Source organism: Euprymna scolopes, chromosome 2 (genome assembly GCF_053919585.1).
Source record: "Euprymna scolopes isolate OS-2025 chromosome 2, ASM5391958v1, whole genome shotgun sequence".
Lineage (NCBI taxonomy): Eukaryota > Metazoa > Mollusca > Cephalopoda > Sepiida > Sepiolidae > Euprymna > Euprymna scolopes.
Window position 1 is genome coordinate 176,777,464 of NC_136483.1, and position 19,633 is coordinate 176,797,096.

The following is a 19,633-nucleotide window of genomic DNA, read 5'->3' on the forward strand; positions in this document are numbered from 1 at the left end:
CTAACCTTCTACACATGCGTAAACACACATAACGACTCGTATACGGCTACAAGTAACTAGCCCTTCGTGTACAGCGAGGCACAACATAAAAGTCCGAATTAAATCGTCATTTTTCCGACCAGATGATGACATTAATGCACTAATGGTCTTACTCGAATAATAATTTTAACTTTTCCATAATACGAATAGCAGAAAAACTTCACCAAAAAATACCGACGCCAACTGTAAAAACCTCGATTCTCGTACTGTCATAAACACTTATTAATAAACTTATGATCATATCTCTTACATTGTCGGACTTCTCACATAGTCGAATTAATTTTACTTTTATCAGCGAAAATAGTTTGTGGTATAAATATTAAAAGGAAACGAAAATTGTCAACACTTCGACGACATTTACACTATTAGCACAGGTTCCTGTATTCGATGCATTCTCCTCGCTGCCAAAATCTCCACGCATTTTCTCTAAAATTATTTTTTTATCGCAGTCAGTCTTTATACACAAAGCATATTTAAACATGGAAAGTTTACATAATACACTTCCCTAAAAACCAACGCCATTAGGCTTAGACAGATAATGTTACCTATGCAACTGTGCGTATTTACTGTATCAAAAGATTAGGTGAGCATGTCATGTAAATAATATTTTCACAGCAAGTGTAGGCACAATTTTGCTTTAGATGCAATATTCCGTAGTTTGTTCAGTTTAGAGGATACGTTTAATGTCGTTATTGTTTGTTTTGAAAACCATCTCTTCTCTATATTATTAAAGGAGCCGCAATGATTCTCATCGGGAGAAAAGTATCGTGGGATTTCAACAACAAATGTTACATACAAATTCAACACATATAGGTTATTATCCACTATTTTATGTAGCTTCCGAACATGATTGTTGACATATTAAGTCGTGATAATAAAATAGTAAATTACATTTGACGAACAACACTATAGCAACTAACACGTCCTAAGAGGAAGGAGTCCCAATTTTCCTCTCTAAATATTTAGTCCTACAACTGCTACCAGTTGTCACCCGGAACGAATTATGCGCATTTCAAAGATTATGTGATTACATCGACAGTAACTCGCACATACATACATAGATCTAACATAATCCTTCCAATTTTCGATTCATAAATAATAAAGACAACTTCGAAAGGTGCCGTTCATTCTCATTGGCTCACCTCTGAAAAATCACATATGTCAGAATTCAGTTCTTCGTAAATAAATGAACGGTTAATAGAATGTGCTTCCCTTCCATAATGTTTTTTTTTAAATTCCTGCATACTTGTATCTGTGTGCGTGTGTTCGATTGAGAATGCGTCTAACAATGCAATAACATTTCTTTCTTCTTCTTCCTCAACTTCTTCTTCTTCTTCTTCTTCTTCAACTTCTATTGTCAAATTATTAATTAAGATCTGTTTAGCTTTCTTCTTTTTTCTGTCTGACACAATTTTATTGTGTCGGGGTTTTTGTAAAATATATTTTTATTTCTTAGTAGCTTCGTTTTCTGGACGCTAAATATTAGCCAATTTTTAAGTAATACGCAATGCCACCGATAGTGGCCTAAGTTCTGCGTAATCTGTACCGTATACGCGCGACCACGCAAAAATATGTAGCTACCCATTGGAAGAGGAAACAGTCTATAAACAAATATGTACTTTCATCTAACATTTTAATTAAAAAAAATCATGTTATAAGAACTGGATTCGTTCTGAAAATTCCCCTTAAAATTATCACGGTCCGGCATTCTGCATATGTCTCCATAACATATGTAAGTATGAAATAGGTACCCCCCCAATAAGAACTATTATTATTATTTAATCACGGTCTGTCGACATACAACTGGATGCGATCTTAAATAAAGTCACGTTAAAATTTCAGCATCAAATGTGTAATATTGGTTAAAATAAAACTCACACCTAAAATAATTATGCATTTTGGAGAACAGATGCTTAGCGCAAAGGCAGCCATCTAAATATGATATATAATACCTTTTCTTTAGTATCATGAGAAAGAAAATGAAGCCTTTCTTATAAATTAGCATTATATTTACTATATTATCTAATTACTTAATGTACAAATAAACACTTTTTTTATTTACTTCTACGACCCCGGCCAACACCGCGTATTCCTGCTACTTTTTAATAATTTATCATAAAATATTTTATAACAACATCGTAAATAGAGATATTTCAAACCAAACTTTTGGATCCATCTTGAATAATTTTTATCAGACATGTCATGTATATATGCTTAATAGGATTTTTCAAAATTAGAATAAATATACTTCGTTTTTTAAACAAAAGTCTATTTTTCTTATTTTAGGAAATAAATAAATTAAAAAAATAAATATAATATATACTAGTGAAAATTCGAAATGGACTCATTCATATTATATATAGATGTTAGCATTCTGTAGATTCTTAGCATAAATATAGTCTCTCATAATATTGTAGCTCATTTGTTAAAAGTGCAAAATTATTTACTAAAGCTAACAGCGACAACCGGCGTAGTAGGGTCGTAACGGGCGCTTAAATATAATGTTTTAATCGTTGCAGATTTAGTATATATTATTATAGACTTAATATTCTATCGATTTGTTTATATTATAAAGTTTCGATTTCAAAAATAAAAAGGTATATCAATATGAATTGGGTGCATTACATTGAATCGAACCGAAACATAAACTTATTATATATATATATATATATATATATATATATATATATATATATATATATATATATATATATATATATATATTTATATATATATAAACGACCCTAACCCGACGTTGCCTGCAATGTTATTATGATTAACATATGATTCACACTCCTATATATTTATTGTCATATATATATATATATATATATATATATATATATATATATATATATATGTGTGTGTGAAATCGTTAATTGGTCTCTCAAATCGATTGATGAGCTGCTCTGGGTAAGGACTTATCACAATGCACCAGGGAAGAGCTAACCTGTATCTCACTAGGACTAGATATATACATTATCACGGCTAGGTTAGAATTGTGATTTTGTTGGGTGATATATATATATATATATATATATATATATATATATATATATATATATATTGGGCAACTCTTGCCACACAAATTTCACGCACAGGCACCCTTACAGTGGGTATCCATAGTCTGTCAAGACTGAAGGAAGCCTTTTAAATATATATATATATATATATATATATATTTATATATATATATATTATATTAAATGTATCAGTAAAAATATAAAAACAGAAATAGTTATTTGATTTCGCCTACAAAGATATCTAAATAGAATAAATAATAAATGAATTTAAAAAATAAATCATGTATTTATTAGTTCAGGGATGTTTGGTGGTCCACTCTCTCTAAGAAAATTTAAAGACTCTTTGTTGCCACAATATAAACAGTCCTCCAATAAGGGGCTGAGTCATGGAATCTTACAAATATGTTGAGGAATATACTGGATGGCTGTTACACACGGATGCTCAGGATGGCTTCCCATACATCATGGAAGAGCCACGCAGCAAACCAACAGCTTTATCGTGACTAACACTCAGTATCATTGAAAGTACAGCAGAGAAGGATGAGAGTAGCCGGTCACTGCATAAGACAGCGAAAAGGAATCCAAAAAGCTAGTTCCCTGGATACACACAGGTGGATATGCAAATCGTGATAGAAGACATTTACAACATTGGATTGGAAGGTGTTCGAGACCTGCCAACTGTCATGTGAGAAAACTTGAGAAGTCATTTGTATTCAGTGGTGAAACGTCCGAGATAATGAAGATAATGAATAGTTTTTGTTATTATTTTTAATGCTTTTCGTAAGAAAATCTAATAAAAGAAACGAAAGAGATCAGTATGCATTCTTAATATTTTGTTTTAGTTTTACTATATAATCAATGTTTTTTCTTTTTGTTTTTTTTATTAAGAGCCATTTCTTTACATTTAAAATGAGATGTCGTTATTGGTGAATGCCGGGATCTATTTGGTCGTTTAAGCGTTATCTAGACTGATCACAAATTATACACGAAGGCATTGAGAATTCCGACATTATGCTTATTTATCTGCAAAGAGGGTGTTTGCTATTTAATTCAAAAGCTATTATTTTTAATTTTAAAAATAGTAAGAAGGATAAATAAAAATAATTAAAGTTGTTTAACAAAAATTCCTTTCCAGCTAAAAATTACACTAAGCAACATGTGACAGTAAACGTAAATAAATCTTAAAACGGTTTTTTTATAGTATTGTACTACATAAAGTGTAGACACACTATTTGAAAACGAAATGATTTTTTTCTTTTCTCCAGCATCACGCAAAAGAGGTTAGTCCAATTGGAAAGCAGAGCATATTTTCATATGGATGTTTTAACTACTATATAATAGGGTTGCCCACTTAATAGCTGCCCAGAAAATGTAGTTTAGAGGAGAGGCATGTTTTTATTGTTTAAATTACCTGTAGTGTTATAAAATATGCTGGAAGTGTTCCTTGTTGACATATATGTATTTCTGGGCACGTTTAAGAACGTTTGGAACTACTGGCTGTAGGTCTTCTTTGGTGATTCTCCTGATAACGTTGATAATGTTCTCTTTAAGTTGGATTATATTGTGAGGATTATTTGCATAAAATTTTTGTTTCAAAGTCCTGAAAAGGTAAAACTAACATGATGACAAGTCAGGGGAACGTCTTGGCCATAACCTTTTGCTTATTGTTCTCTCTTCCGTAAATATGTCATGAACTCGTGTCAGAGGTCTGTGGGACATGTGGCATTTTAGCGCCATTTTGTTGGAAGAAGAATTGCATTTTGTCTTCTTGCGTCAGTTTGTCGTGAAAGGAAAGATTAGAGACACCCGACTACTTTTAAGTGGGACACCTTTTATTATGTCTTAATGATAAAAGAATTGACTTTGTCCTACTCGCTATTTTCACTCTATATCGTAGGAACATATATGCATAAGTATAAATGTCAAGGACTTATATGAGGTTCCATCAGAGCAAAAAATCCAAAAAGATTAAATTAATAAAATAGTTCATATAATTAATTTTTCTCGTTGGTAAATACTGGATTTATACATTTAAATGTTAATTTTTAAATATGAGTGTAACGAAGCTATGCATACGTAAATTAGCCTAATGTATAAGCCAAATAGATTGAATTTATGGATTCTGAGTTAGAAATTTTCAAACACAGATTAAGAAAATGTGGAATACTGTACTCTGAATATTCTAATGCACATATCAATCTATGAATATATTCATATGTGTATATATGAAGGCAGCATTTCTCTCTAAAACATGTTTCATAAAACAAAACACGACGTGTATGTACAGCATAATCACGTTGACACACGGGTTCTCGCTGGATCACCCAAGTTAAGCAACGTTGAACCTGGATAGTACTCAATGGGTGATCATTTGGGATTCAAGGTGTTGTATGTGGTCTCCGCGTATCTCACTATTGTTTCCGGTTACCCTGGACTTCTCCTTGCAACAAAACTCAAACAATGCCAATTCAGACGAAGTTTGGTTGGGAGTTTCGTAACACTTACCTCACAAGTACACCCGCAGCCGCCCCTAACGGGAGTATACTTTGTCTTTCCAGACAGAACGAAGGCATATAGCCAGACATTATAGGAGAGCTCCAAAGAAAATGGCTCCTATTTTAATTCTGTCCGAATGGAACAGAGGAGATTGCAAATTGCATTGTTATTATAATGGTATCTATGAATTCATGACCTGAAAGTTATATCTCTCTCTCTGCAGATTTCGGGGGTGCCAGGCTTTGAGAAGGCAACCGCTGTCATTGACAAGCACTAAAATCCGAGATGCATCATTGAATTTTTATATACCAAGGAAATGTAAATGGTTTGTTCAACAGCGCCTGTTTAACGTTTACGAATGCGATGCAGTTGATGTCAGTACAGGAGAGGGTTATTTCCATTTGAAAATGACGATTAAGATCTGATTGACAACGCAGACACAGGACGTTTATGACGGTGACATAAGAAGAGGCTTACAAAACTATAATGAGAATAATGGTGACTATGAAGAAGGACTAATTCTGTAGCACAAAAACTCACTCGTTTTTAATCGCACCATTTTCTTTTTTGTGTTCTTAACGCTTTAATTGTTTAATTGAAAGCTAAAATAAAGTATAATAAAATAAGTTAAAATAAAATATTTTTTTAATTGAAAGATAAATGTGCTTTAAAATAACTTTGGGATATATCTCTATGTATGCGTATATGTGTTTGTAGTGTGTGTGTGTGTGTGTATACATATGTGTATTGATAAATCGTTGGCAGAAATACAATATATCTATGGAGTAACAGAGACACAGATTTGCAGATGATTTAATACATAGATACTTGAATATACATATATTCCAAACGGATTGGAATTCTGTGAGAAATGTTTGTCTGAGAGAGAATAGGAGTGAGTTTGATAAATATCATTAAGAAACGAATAATGTTTGGGGAACGATCCTTCCCCCATAGTGCTTAACAGGAGTGTTATAGGCGTCATCGCAGATGGTAAAGTGCTTTGTCAGAAGAGCAGGCCTTATCTTCACCAGTAGGTACGGTTCGCCGGACTCGAGCGAGATGAAAGACAAACGATCCGTAAGGGTTGCTTCTCACGAGGGTTGTCCATCAGAGGAATCCAATGGATGCCCACCGCCCACACATTAACCCATCTGAAATAAGACCCTGTAAGCCAGTAATACCATAATTAAAGAGTTGGGGGTTCGGGTTTTGCACAGTCTTATAGATAAAACATCTGCTACGAGCAAATTAATGTTATGTGGGTATCTGTATGAACAAAGAATTAAAGGATAGTTGTGAGTTCATAATCATTTATTAAAAAGGATAGTTCTGGCTAGCTTAAGACATTTATATCTTTAAGGTTATGGATGTTTAATAATTGTGACTGTAAAGAGCCATTAACAATAAAGACAACATGAGGTTTTATTTAAAAGAATGCATTTATAAGAGTATATTAATAGTATGGCACGGAAAGTATGCATCCGATACTGTAAATATGACTGCGTAATAATTCTCACATGACGCCCGCGACACTTAGTTATAACTCTACACATTGACTCAGGAGATATCAATCTGCAACCAAAATAGGAGATATGAACAACTCAGTGTTACAGTAATATAATAGCTTGTTAATGTATAACAGTAAAAATACTTATATATATTATTCCTTAATTGGAATTCATTTTTGATATGAGCATTATATATGCTAATTTATTTTAATTCGGACTATTATACTCATCTTTATTAGTTGCTGTTTTTCATCTTTTATTGGTGTGTTTATTCACAACGTTTTGGCCAACTATTCCTCTGGCCTTCGTCAGGTGGTAACCGCGACGGATAGGAACTTCGAATTTCCTAACTGCATTCTCAGCCATCACTGCCATCCGTAGTTGTTGTCGTCTCACCACATTTTGTCCAAGTAAATCTTTGGGTGGGATTGAAACCGCTATCTTCAGACAATGTTCATCTGGAACTGTAGAGATTCAACGTCTCTATCAACTGCGCCACGGGCCCCGAAGGGCGATCAAGGTTGGATAGTAAAAATACTCTTCTTTTTAATAGACTTCTCACATGCATTGGTTGAAATGAACGGACATGCATATACATGCAGCATTCCCAGATTGAGAAATATCTGCTGCTATTACGCTAACAGTACCAAAGTTCAATCGATATTTAGACGAACGATTCGTTATACTGCAGACTGACAATTTACCATCATTGGGTAAGTAAAACCGTTACCTGTCAACACAACAAACCTACACCTACAGTGGAGCATTATTCTGCAAAGATATAATTTTAAGATAAAGAATTATCATATATATGGAGGGGATTTGGCAATCACCGGCTGTAAATACCATGAATTTATATTTAGAATAAATAAAATATCTGCCTAATACATATATATTATATAATAAAAAGGTTTTTCTGTATTATAATTTTAATTCAAAGATCGCCCCGATATATATATATATATATATATATATATATATATATATATATATATATATATCAGCAAAAACATATATATGAACATCTACACATGTACGCAATAAATAATATACACAGACGGGCGTCTTGCAAAATAAACATACGTGCAGAGGTACTATTATACAGACATAAGTATATATTTAGTTAAATACCATAAGGATATTAAAAATTAACATGGATTATATTAAAGATAAAATTTTAGATTAAAAACTATTATCGAATTATTAAGAAATTATTAAGAAAATAAAACATAATTATAAAAACATATGCATATTGTTAATAATAACTAGTTATTAGTATCATCATTATAATGAGTTATAAAAGGTGTTAAATTCCACCATATTATTATGTGTTATGTTGAGTATTCATTTTACTAGTTATTAATCAAAGTTTATAATATTTATTTTATTTTATAAACTCTTTATGAACTGTTTATACTTTCTTTTGAAGAGCTCAATTTTTTTTTAATTTCTTTCTTATCTATCCTATTTTTCATTTTTCTTTTTGGCGTCGCCAGTTTCCAGGTCGCCTGATGAAGACCCTTTGACTGAAACAGATGGCTATTTGTAGCGACCATATGTAAGTGTTTACCCCCAAATAATAAAAAAAATAGTTTGCTCTTTCTATGTAGCACTATTAAACAACCTCATTGTCTTCATTAGTCCTGACTTTTGAACACCCCAAACCTGAATATATATATATATATATATATATATATATATATATATATATATATATATATATATATAAGTGAGCGTATGTGTGTGTGTCTGTGTACATTTCCCTACACAATAACTCTGTTAATTATAAGCGTACAGATTCGAAATTTGATGTACAGGGTACTAAGATTTGGGAAAATCGATGTGATTGGGTTTCAGACAGAAATTTGTCGATTAAGGGGTCAAAATTCAACGATTTGACCTTTGAGAACTGTACCAAAATCCTCCTACAAGTTTGGGTCTAAACACGTGAAATTTTAGATATAGGTTCCTTAGGCATGGTTCTAACTTAATTACTTCATTTGAGCCCTAAACAATAAATTGTAAGGGGTCATAATAGGGGTCAAATTTTAAAAATTGACCGTTTTTTGTTGTTTTTTCTCTGCATCCACATCAAAACACCCGGGCAACACCGGGTACACATGCTAGTATATATATATATATATATATATATATATATATATATATATATATATATATATATATATATATATATATATATGCTTGCAGTTCCGCCCGGCTTTGCCTTGGGCCTATGTTCTGTTCAAAAGGTTATGTGCATATGTATATATTAAAAAGTGGGAATATGTAAAGTAATGGCATTTATTATAGTCTTGCTTAACTACCATAGAGAAAAGACAGACAGACATTTCCACTTTTATAAATAGATAGATTTTTTTTTTTACATTTTCACCCCAAACAAGGCATATTGCCACTTTGTTGTAGGGGGCAACTATCAGGGGCATATGCATCAGGGGTACTGTGAAGGGCGTTGGACAGCAAGATGTCGGTTAACGTTGCACATGCACTACTGCATGTCACTACAGTTGGGGAAGCAGGGACCCGGCAGGGAAATCCAACATCTAGCTGCCCTGGGGAAGAAACCTCTGGAGTAAAAGGGTCTCTTACATCTAGGGAGCTCTACTGTGAAGGGGTGGGATTTTGCTGCTTGTCGGGTTTGTCAGGGGTATTTACATCGAGGGGTCACACGTGCTTGCAGTTCGTCAGAGCATTCACCATTAAAGTACTTGTAGAAAACGCAGAGGGATGCAATATTTTGTCGATGGGACAGAGGCTGAAGTTTAGATGGCAGTTCAGGACCTATCAGATTGGCGACTCTCTTTTGAACCTTTTCTAGGGGCGAGTGACTAGTGGCAGATGCACTAGCCCAAATATGACAACACTACTCTATACATGAGCGAATGGTGCCCTTATAGATGTATAGGATATTTTCGGGCGTTAGTATCTGTCTAGCACGGTAGAGAGAACCTACCTTCTTCGAAGCGATCCTGGCGATTTCTCGATGTAATTGTTCCAACTCATGTTTCCTGAGAGCGTTAGGCCGAGGAGTTTAAATAATGTATTTTCAAATAAAGGGTCATTGACCATTGCTATTGGTGGTAGAGAAGGTATCTTGTAATTATTGAAGGAAACGAGTTTTGTCTTGACAGAATTGAATGTGATCATCCATTTATGTCCCTATTCCACTACAGATTGGAGGTCATCCTCTAGTGATTGTGCCATTTCTTTAGATATGTGTTCATTTGTTTTCCTGTCGTGTCTGTTATAGAGTGTGGTGTCGTCAGCATATATGCCTATCTCAGAGGCAATTTTGTTGAGGAGGTCATTTATAAATATAAGAAATAACAGAGGTCCCAGGATAGACCGCTGAGGCTCTCACGCATTTATATCGTATTGTTTAGATGTACAACCGTCGAGGACAACCTTGAGACAGACTTGAGAAACAAACCTATAAACGGAAGATCAATCCCTTATATGCTTTAGACTAAACATACAACACAACATTAGCTACTTTTATTTCCTCTACCGCTCTACCTCGACCCAGGACTGCACCATAATAAACAAAGTCTCTGACATTATAGACACAGCACTCTCCCTCGACACTAGCGCCCAGATTCATGTATTTTGTGACTTTAATGTTCACCACAAAAACTGGCTTAGATGCTCTACTTACACAGATGCAGCGGGCAGCACAACACATAGTTTTGCTATATCTCACTCCCTATCACAGATAGTTACGTTTCCAACCCGTTTCCCTGACCAGCAAGAATAACAAGCATCACTTCTAGATCTGTTTCTGACTACAGTTCCCGAGGATTGTACAACAAATGCTGACAGCCCACTCAGGAACGCTGACCATGCAGTGATAATTGTAGAAATCGCCCTAAATTCTAGACCCAAATCTGAAGAGCCAGTGCTCAAAACAACGAGATATTATAAAAAGGCTGACTGGGAAGCCATCAGAGATCTTATCAGAGATGCCCCATGTGGAAATATTTTATTCTTCCTGCTGAACAGTGGGCAAATGAGACCACTGAATGGTTCAAAACCGCAATGGAAGCGCATGTTCCTATGCGGAAATTTTATAGCAAGCCCCACTCTCCCCAATGGTTTACTTCGACTTGCGCAACTGCCATTGCTCAAAGGTAGCATGCATACCGAAGATTTAACCGACATAAGTCCAGTTCAAACAAACAGAAGTACATAGAAGCTAGAAATAACGTTAAGAAAGAAATAGCGACAGCCAGGAGAGAATTTACTGAAACCACTAAAAAACGCATCGAAGCACAAAAATTGGGAAATCGTGACTTCTGGAAAATCTACAACAGTTTAGTAAATAATGGGCAATCAACAATTCCCCCAGAAACCAACAATCACGACAGTGTTTGCTCAGCAACCGACAAAGCTAATATGCTTGCCAGCCGGTTTGCCTCGAACTCCACCCTGGACCTTTCCAACCACCCCCTGACTGACTTTCTTTTGCGGACAGACGCCACGCTAGACGATCTAAGAATCACCCCTGCTCAGTTACATGCTATTATAAAAAATCTTGACACTTCAAAAGCATGTGGACCTGATCTTATCTCAGCTGTGCTATTAAAAATGTGCTCAGCTTAAGTAGCTCCAGTTCTCTCCAAACTCTAAAACAAATGCCTTAATGAATCCTGCTTTCCGCGCTGTTGGAAAACCGCTTCTGTGATACCAATATGCAAGAATTCTCGCGAAAGAACTGACCCATCAAACTATCGCCCCATCAGCCTCCTCTCACTTTTCGCCAAAATATTTGAAACCATAATTAACCATTCTCTAGTCCGGCACCTTACAGATACTAAACTTTTGACTTACAAACAATATGGATTTAGACAAGCCCGTTCCACAGCTGACATCCTCACTGTATATCTGAACGTATATACCATTCACTGGACAAAGCGGGGGAGGGCAGAGCGGTAGCTCTAGATATATCGAAGGCTTTTGACAGAGTATGGCATGAGGGTCTCCTCAGGAAAATTAAATCAGACGGTATCACTGGTAGAATACTTAAATAATTAAATCCTTCTTATATAAGAGAAAAATCCAGGTTGTCCTCAACGGTCGAACATCTAAACAGTGTGATATAAATGCGGGAGTGCAACAGGGGTCTATCCTTGGACCTCTATTGTTCCTGATATTTATTAATGACCTCCCCGACAAAACTGCCTCTGAGATGGGGATATATGCTGATGACACTACAATCTATAACAGGCATGACACGAAAACAAATGAACACAGATCTAAAGAAATGGAAAAAACACTATAGGATGACCTCCAATCCGTAGTGGAATGCGGACATAAATGGATGGTCACATTCCATGCTGCTAAGACTAAACTGGTTTCCTTTAATAACTACAAGAAACCTTCTCTGCCACTAGTAGCAATGGCCAGTGACTCCCTGTCTGAGAGCACAACTTTCAAACTGCTTGGCCTAACGTTCACAGGAAACATGAGCTGGAACAATTATATTGAAAACATTGACAGAGCCGCTGAAAAAAAGGTAGGCTCTCTCTACCGTGCTAGAAAACTACTGACACCTGAAAGTATCCTGTATCTCTATAAGGCAACCAGCCCCCCATGTATGGAGTATTGTTGTCACTTCTGGGCTGGTGCGTCTACTACTATTCTCTACCTCCTAGACAAGGTTAAAAAAAGAGTCGCCAATCTGATAGGCCCTGAACTGGCATCTAAGCTTCAGCCTCTGTCCCTTCGACGAAACGTTGCGTCCCTCTGCTTGTTCTACAAGTATTTTAGTGGTGAATGCTCTGACGAACTGCAAGCACTTGTGCCCCCACGACGCAGACACCCTCGACAACCCGACAGACAGCTAAATCCCACCCCCACACAGTAGAGATCCCTAGATGTAAAAGATCTTTCTACTCCAGTAGTTTCTTCCCCAGAACCGGTAGACTCTGGAATTACATTGCACTGACTATCATCATGTTTCCAAGAATTATAATGAGAGAAAAATTGACCTAATGATGTGAATAGAGAAATTTTTCTCAGAAAAGGAACATGCTCTTATGTACACACGTAGAGCCTCGGATAAAAGAGCCCATGTCTCCGGTGTGAATACTCATGCTTTCTTGCAAACATAGCCTGGCAGATAACGTTTTGTCCAAATGTTGTACTCCGCATCAGAATAAAAAATGTTTCACATCAAACAGTTTAGAGAGTTCCTATTTAATTAAGAGACAATGACCATACCGCATTTGAATTAGCGCTATAATTGTTTGCCTAGGTTTAACAACTTACATGTAATTACCGGCGCGAGATTGTATTAACATCGTACACATATATTTCAATTTCACCGCAAAATTTATAAACAAGACGTGAACGCTATTTGTTTATAAGACCACTCCATGTACTATATATGTTTAAAAAGTAAAATTATTTATTAACACATGAAGTTGAAGATCTTCGAAAAGAAGACTAGTTACATTAAAAAACAGTAATATATTATGCTAAAAAATTAATTCTTTAATATCGGTACCACCACAATCAATGCCCTTTTGCAAGTAATACAATAAAGCATCTCTGTTGCTGACGTATGCCCATAATAGGCGTTGATTTCTAAAGAGGAAACAACTTCAACATCTGCATTGAGAGAATAAATTTTCAGGTTATTATTGCAGATGTTAGTTTATTATGACTATGAAATGTGCATTACTCACTGGTCCATCTGAGCGAAATAAAAATAAGGGTCGTTATTTTCTGAACGCTCCTTATAAAATTCATAAAACAAATGTATTTCTATTAATTTCTATTTAATATGATCAATGCCTTTATAAAGAGACAACATTTTAGTCGAGACAAAATTAAATCATCTTTTCTATATATAATATAATATTTCTATATTTTTTGTTGCTGAAAAATTTAGGAGGCATTTGCAGTATGCATTTATAATAAAAGATTGATACAGATCTACATCGTGCAACTGACCGGCTACTCATGGGGGTAACTAATGTTGCGTTCCCAGATGCATGATTATAATTGAAAACTATTTGGAAGTAAGGCATTTTTTTCAATTTATATATATATATATATATATATATATATATATATATATATACTAGTATTCTCGCTCGTCTTTGCTCGAGCATTATGTACTCTTTGTAATTTTAAGTAAGTAAAAACGCTATCGTTTGTCCTTGTGCTATCTTCACGATTTCCGGTAGTTTGGACATTATTGATTGTCTTACCGTTGTCCCAGCATTTCTTATTCATAGTTGTTAAGTTCACTATAATCCTCGTAGCGGTTGATGGTCGCTTGTAGGTATCATCCTATAAAATCGAAGAAAAAAAAGCGTTATAGCTGGGTTCGATCATCCCGATCAGTAGCAATTGTCGATTATTGAACTGATAATTGCTAAAGCATGTAGCACAAATTTTGGAAAGTACAAAATAATTATTTACATATATATATATATATATATATATATATATATATATATATACATTTATTTATCTATATATACATATACATATATATATATATATATATATATATATATAAATGTGAACGTATCTGTATGTGCCTGCGGGTTTGTCAGTGTGTGTCTGTTTGTTTACATTTCCCTACGCAATAGCTCTCTAAATTGTCAGTCTACAGGCCCGAAATTTGATATACAGGGTACTGTGTTATATTTTTCGGACTGAAATTTGGCTGTTAAGGTGTAAAAGTTCAAGGATTTGACCTTTCAGAACTCTACCAAACTCCTCCGCGAATTTTGGGTCTAAACACTTGAAATTTTAGATATAGGTTCATTGGGCATTGATGTAACTTAATAACTTGATTTAAGCCCCAAACAATTACTGTTAAGCGGTCGTATTAGGGGTCAATTTTTTCTCAACATACATTTCCGAACACCCGCGCAACACTTGGCTGAAATGCTAGTATATATATATATATATATATATATATATATATATATATATATATATATATATATATGCATATATATATATATATAAATATGAAAATGTATATATATATATGAAAATTTATATATATATATATATGTGTGTGTGTGTGTGTGTGTGTGTGTGTGTGTGTGTGTGAATATATCAAAGTATTCACGTATTATTACTGTAAATATCGGTAAGCACGGATGTGGTTTTGCAAAAGTTATGTCCGGACATCATCGCTGGCGCTTATAATCGACTGAGGACGAACGGGTGTGTACTTACTTGTCATAATATAAGTCTCAATCATCCCGGCTCAATTTTTGTTGGATCAGAATTCAATAACAAATACCTAGTTTCATTCAGATTTGTTTAGAAGCTTAAAGAACACGAATGATTACCACTCGTTACCAAAATCGATGCTGTCCGATCTTGACCAACGAAAACAATAATTGCATACTAAGAGTGCGTTGACGTCACTAAGCAAATATCGTGATCCTCCGTTTTTATAAGCTTCGGTTACGTTGGACACTAAACAACAGATATTATACTGATATTCGTTTTATCCGAATTATGTATGCATTATCGATATATTTATCTTTTTTTTTTCAATGTCCTTATAAATATTTCGCGAATTTCTCTCGATGATCGCGATTTTTTTTCTATGCTCGCTCTTTTTCTCCTTCGGTTATATTTTTAGAGTAAAGGGCAAAGAAAATTTCTGTCCAGCTTCTGGAAGTCGATCTCTAGTTTTATCTAAAGAAGTCCAGATTTCCAATTATTACTGTAACACTGATCAAAGTTTGGCATAATATTTTACAACACTGATCGACAACATAAGAATGAGTCAACCTATTTTCTATATATTACACTTGAATTTTGTGAGAAGTATTTTTGAAGTTACGTTAAGGAAAATTTTATATCAGATTTGATTGAAATTTTGCATAAGGTTTCCTCTTAACAAAGTTCATACTAATCCTTTCAGCAAATCTGAAAATAAAATGGTGAAATTTCTTCTGAAAGTCCTGTAGAATGCCATACGCATTTATGTACAATATCGAACTAGTGACGAATATCTACGATTTATAAAGTAAGAGAAATCGCTAAAAAATATTTGTCATATTCTGAGACCGTTACAATTGACATAGAAAAATCATAGGGCAATTAAACGATATGTTTATAAGGTGTGCTGATCAATCAAAAATAATACATACAATCTATCTATCTATCTATCTATCTATATATATATATATATATATATATATATATATACAAGTGGGCGTGTCTGTGTGTGTCTGTGTGTGTACATTTTCCTACGCAATAATTCTGTCAATTTTAAGTCTACAGACTCGAAATTTGATATACATCAGTATATTTAGGAAAATCCTTTGTAATCCGTTTTCGGGCAGGACTTTGGCTGTTAAGGGGTCAAAGTTCAACGATTTGACCTTTGAGAACTCTACCAAACTCCTCCGACAATTTTGGATCTAAACACTTGAATTTTTTTATATGGGTTCCTTGGACATGGATCTAACATAATAACTTGATTTGAGCCCAAAACAGTAAATACTAAGAGGCCACAATAGTGGTCAAATTTTAAAAAAATTACCGCTTATTTTTTTCCTCAACATACATATCCAACACCCGGGCAACGCCGGGCTGAAATGCTACTATATATATATATATATATATATATATATATATATATATATATATATATATATATATATATATATTAAATCCATAATATTGTACACAGGCAAATGATAACTTAACTAAAAACATACGCGCTTTGGCAGGATCCTTGGCGTTTTATGGTAGAATATGTTACTGTGTGAAAAACTGAAGAAAAATAATTTGGTATTAAAAGCTTCACATGATTTTGAAGCACGGAAAACTTTATTTCCTTAATGGACTCATAACTTACCATTTTCCAAATAGCACTTAAATTACATGTGCATAAAACGCCTTTAATTCACACTATCTTTACTTTTTTCCCCTCGGAATAATATAATTTATATGTTATACACAAAAATATAATGGACCTATTTACTATGCCTCCCCACGGGACAGAGTTAGACATCAGGGTCGTTTTTTAACGTGGAGAAAAGGTACAAAAATAAAAATTTTCTCAGTCGTGAAGGATTGTTCCTCCACTGAAAGAGAACAAGAAATAGAAGTGCAGCATCTGAAGAACAGATGGTATTTATTTGCTCCCCCACCGAGCAAATTAGGCACAAGGCCGATTTTTAATGTGAGGAGTGAAGGGAGGGGGAAGGGAAAAAGGGGACCAGCTCCCGAGAGGTGGGAAATGGGAGCTGGTTAAAGGTCAGGCATGTGGGGTTGCCCCCACATCTGGTCTTTGCCAGTCATAGCTAGTCCTAGCTAGTCATAGCTTGCAGCATCTGCCGGAACAGATGGTATTTATTTGCTCCCCCACTGAGCAAATTAGGCACAAGGCCGTTTTTAATGTGATGTAAAAACCAGCTCCCCTAAAAGTAGGCAAAAAGGGGGCACTCTGGTTACCAAAAATAATAATTGTCCCAGTATAGAGGGTTTCCCCTCCATTGACTGGTACAAATTATCTTAAGTGCAGCATCTGCCGGAACAGATGGTATTTATTTGCTCCCCCACCGAGCAAATTAGGCACAAGGCCGATATTTAATGTGAGAAGTGAAGGGAGGGGAAGGGAAAAAGGGGACCAGCTCCCGAGAGGTGGGAAATGGAAGCTGGTTAAAGGTCAGGTATGTGGGGTTGCCCCCACATCTGGTCTTTGCTAGTCATAGCTAGTCATAGCTTGCAGTATCTGCCGGAACAGATGGTATTTATTTGCTCCCCCACTGAGCAAATTAGGCACAAGGCCGTTTTTAATGTGAGGTAAAAACCAGCTCCCCTAAAAGTAGGCAAAAAGGGGGCACTCTGGTTACCAAAAATAATAATTGTCCCAGTATAGAGGGTTTCCCCTCCATTGACTGGTACAAATTATCTTAAGTGCAGTATCTGTCGGAACAGATGGTATTTATTTGCTCCCCCACCGAGCAAATTAGGCACAAGGCCAATTTTTAATGTGAGGAGTGAAGGGAGGGGGAAGGGAAAAGGGGACCAGCTCCCGAGAGGTGGGAAATGGGAGCTGGTTAAAGGTCAGGCATGTGGGGTTGCCCCCACATCTGGTCTTTGCTAGTCATAGCTAGTCATAGCTAGTCATAGCTTGCAGTATCTGCCGGAACAGATGGTATTTATTTGCTCCCCCACTGAGCAAATTAGGCACAAGGCCAATTTTTAATGTGAGGAGTGAAGGGAGGGGGAAGGGAAAAGGAGGGCCAGCTCCCGAGAGGTGGGAAATGGGAGCTGGTTAAAGGTCAGGTATGTAGGGTTGCCCCCACATCTGGTCTTTGCTTGTAGTATCTGCCGGAACAGATGTTATTTATTTGCTCCCCCACTGAGAAAATTAGGCACAAGGCCGTTTTTAATGTGAGGTAAAAACCAGCTCCCCTAAAAGGGGTCACTCTGGTTACCAAAAATAATAATTGTCCCAGTATAGAGGGTCTCCCCTCCACCGACCGATACAAATCATCTCAAGTGCAGCATCTGCCGGAACAGATGGTATTTATTTGCTCCCCCACTGAGCAAATTAGGCACAAGGCCGTTTTTAATGTGAGGTAAAAACCAGCTCCCCTAAAAGGGGTCACTCTGGTTACCAAAAATAATAATTGTCCCAGTATAGAGGGTTTCCCCTCCATTGACTGGTACAAATTATCTTAAGTGCAGTATCTGCCGGAACAGATGGTATTTATTTGCTCCCCCACTGAGCAAATTAGGCACAAGGCCGTTTTTAATGTGAGGTAAAAACCAGCTCCCCTAAAAGGGGTCACTCTGGTTACCAAAAATAATAATTGTCCCAGTATAGAGGGTTTCCCCTCCATTGACTGGTACAAATTATCTTAAGTGCAGTATCTGCCGGAACAGATACTACACTTTGATCTTGGCCAAAAGGCACAAAAATATAATGTAATTAACAAGGTGAATATTTTGAAATAGTCGTGTTTTCTCTAACGTATTAGTCGTGTCGGTGTGAGAAGTTTATCATAATATTATTTAATGTTATGGAACCCTAATTATTAAAAAATTCTGAAATGGTACACAGATTAGATAATAGAAAATATTTTGGTATTGGTTGTGTCTTAAGTGAGAATGCTTCACGCCCTGTCACGCAGGATGCTAATAAAAGGGGAGTAACTAAATTTCAAACAGGTCATTAATAATAAACACAAGGGAAGTTTTACAGTTCGTTCTATAATTAATCACTTCGTTTGAACTGCTACAATATAATCATCACGCGAAGTCTAGGACACTTGAATTATATAGCATGATAGAGTAATATGATAAGACGCCATGATTTTTCTTATTTTTCCAGACAATTATTTTGCCCATTCTATGAAATTTCTAGCTTAATATGGTCACTAGATAATGACGGATACTTTTATCGGATAAGTAACCATATTATGTGTCTTCAGTTTTTTTTTTATCTTTCTATGTTTGCTATCTTTTTGAATTAATATGATTTTCTTTTTGTTAGTACATAGTATGTTCGCCTAATACACACATAGTGTACACATTAAAGCGTCTTTG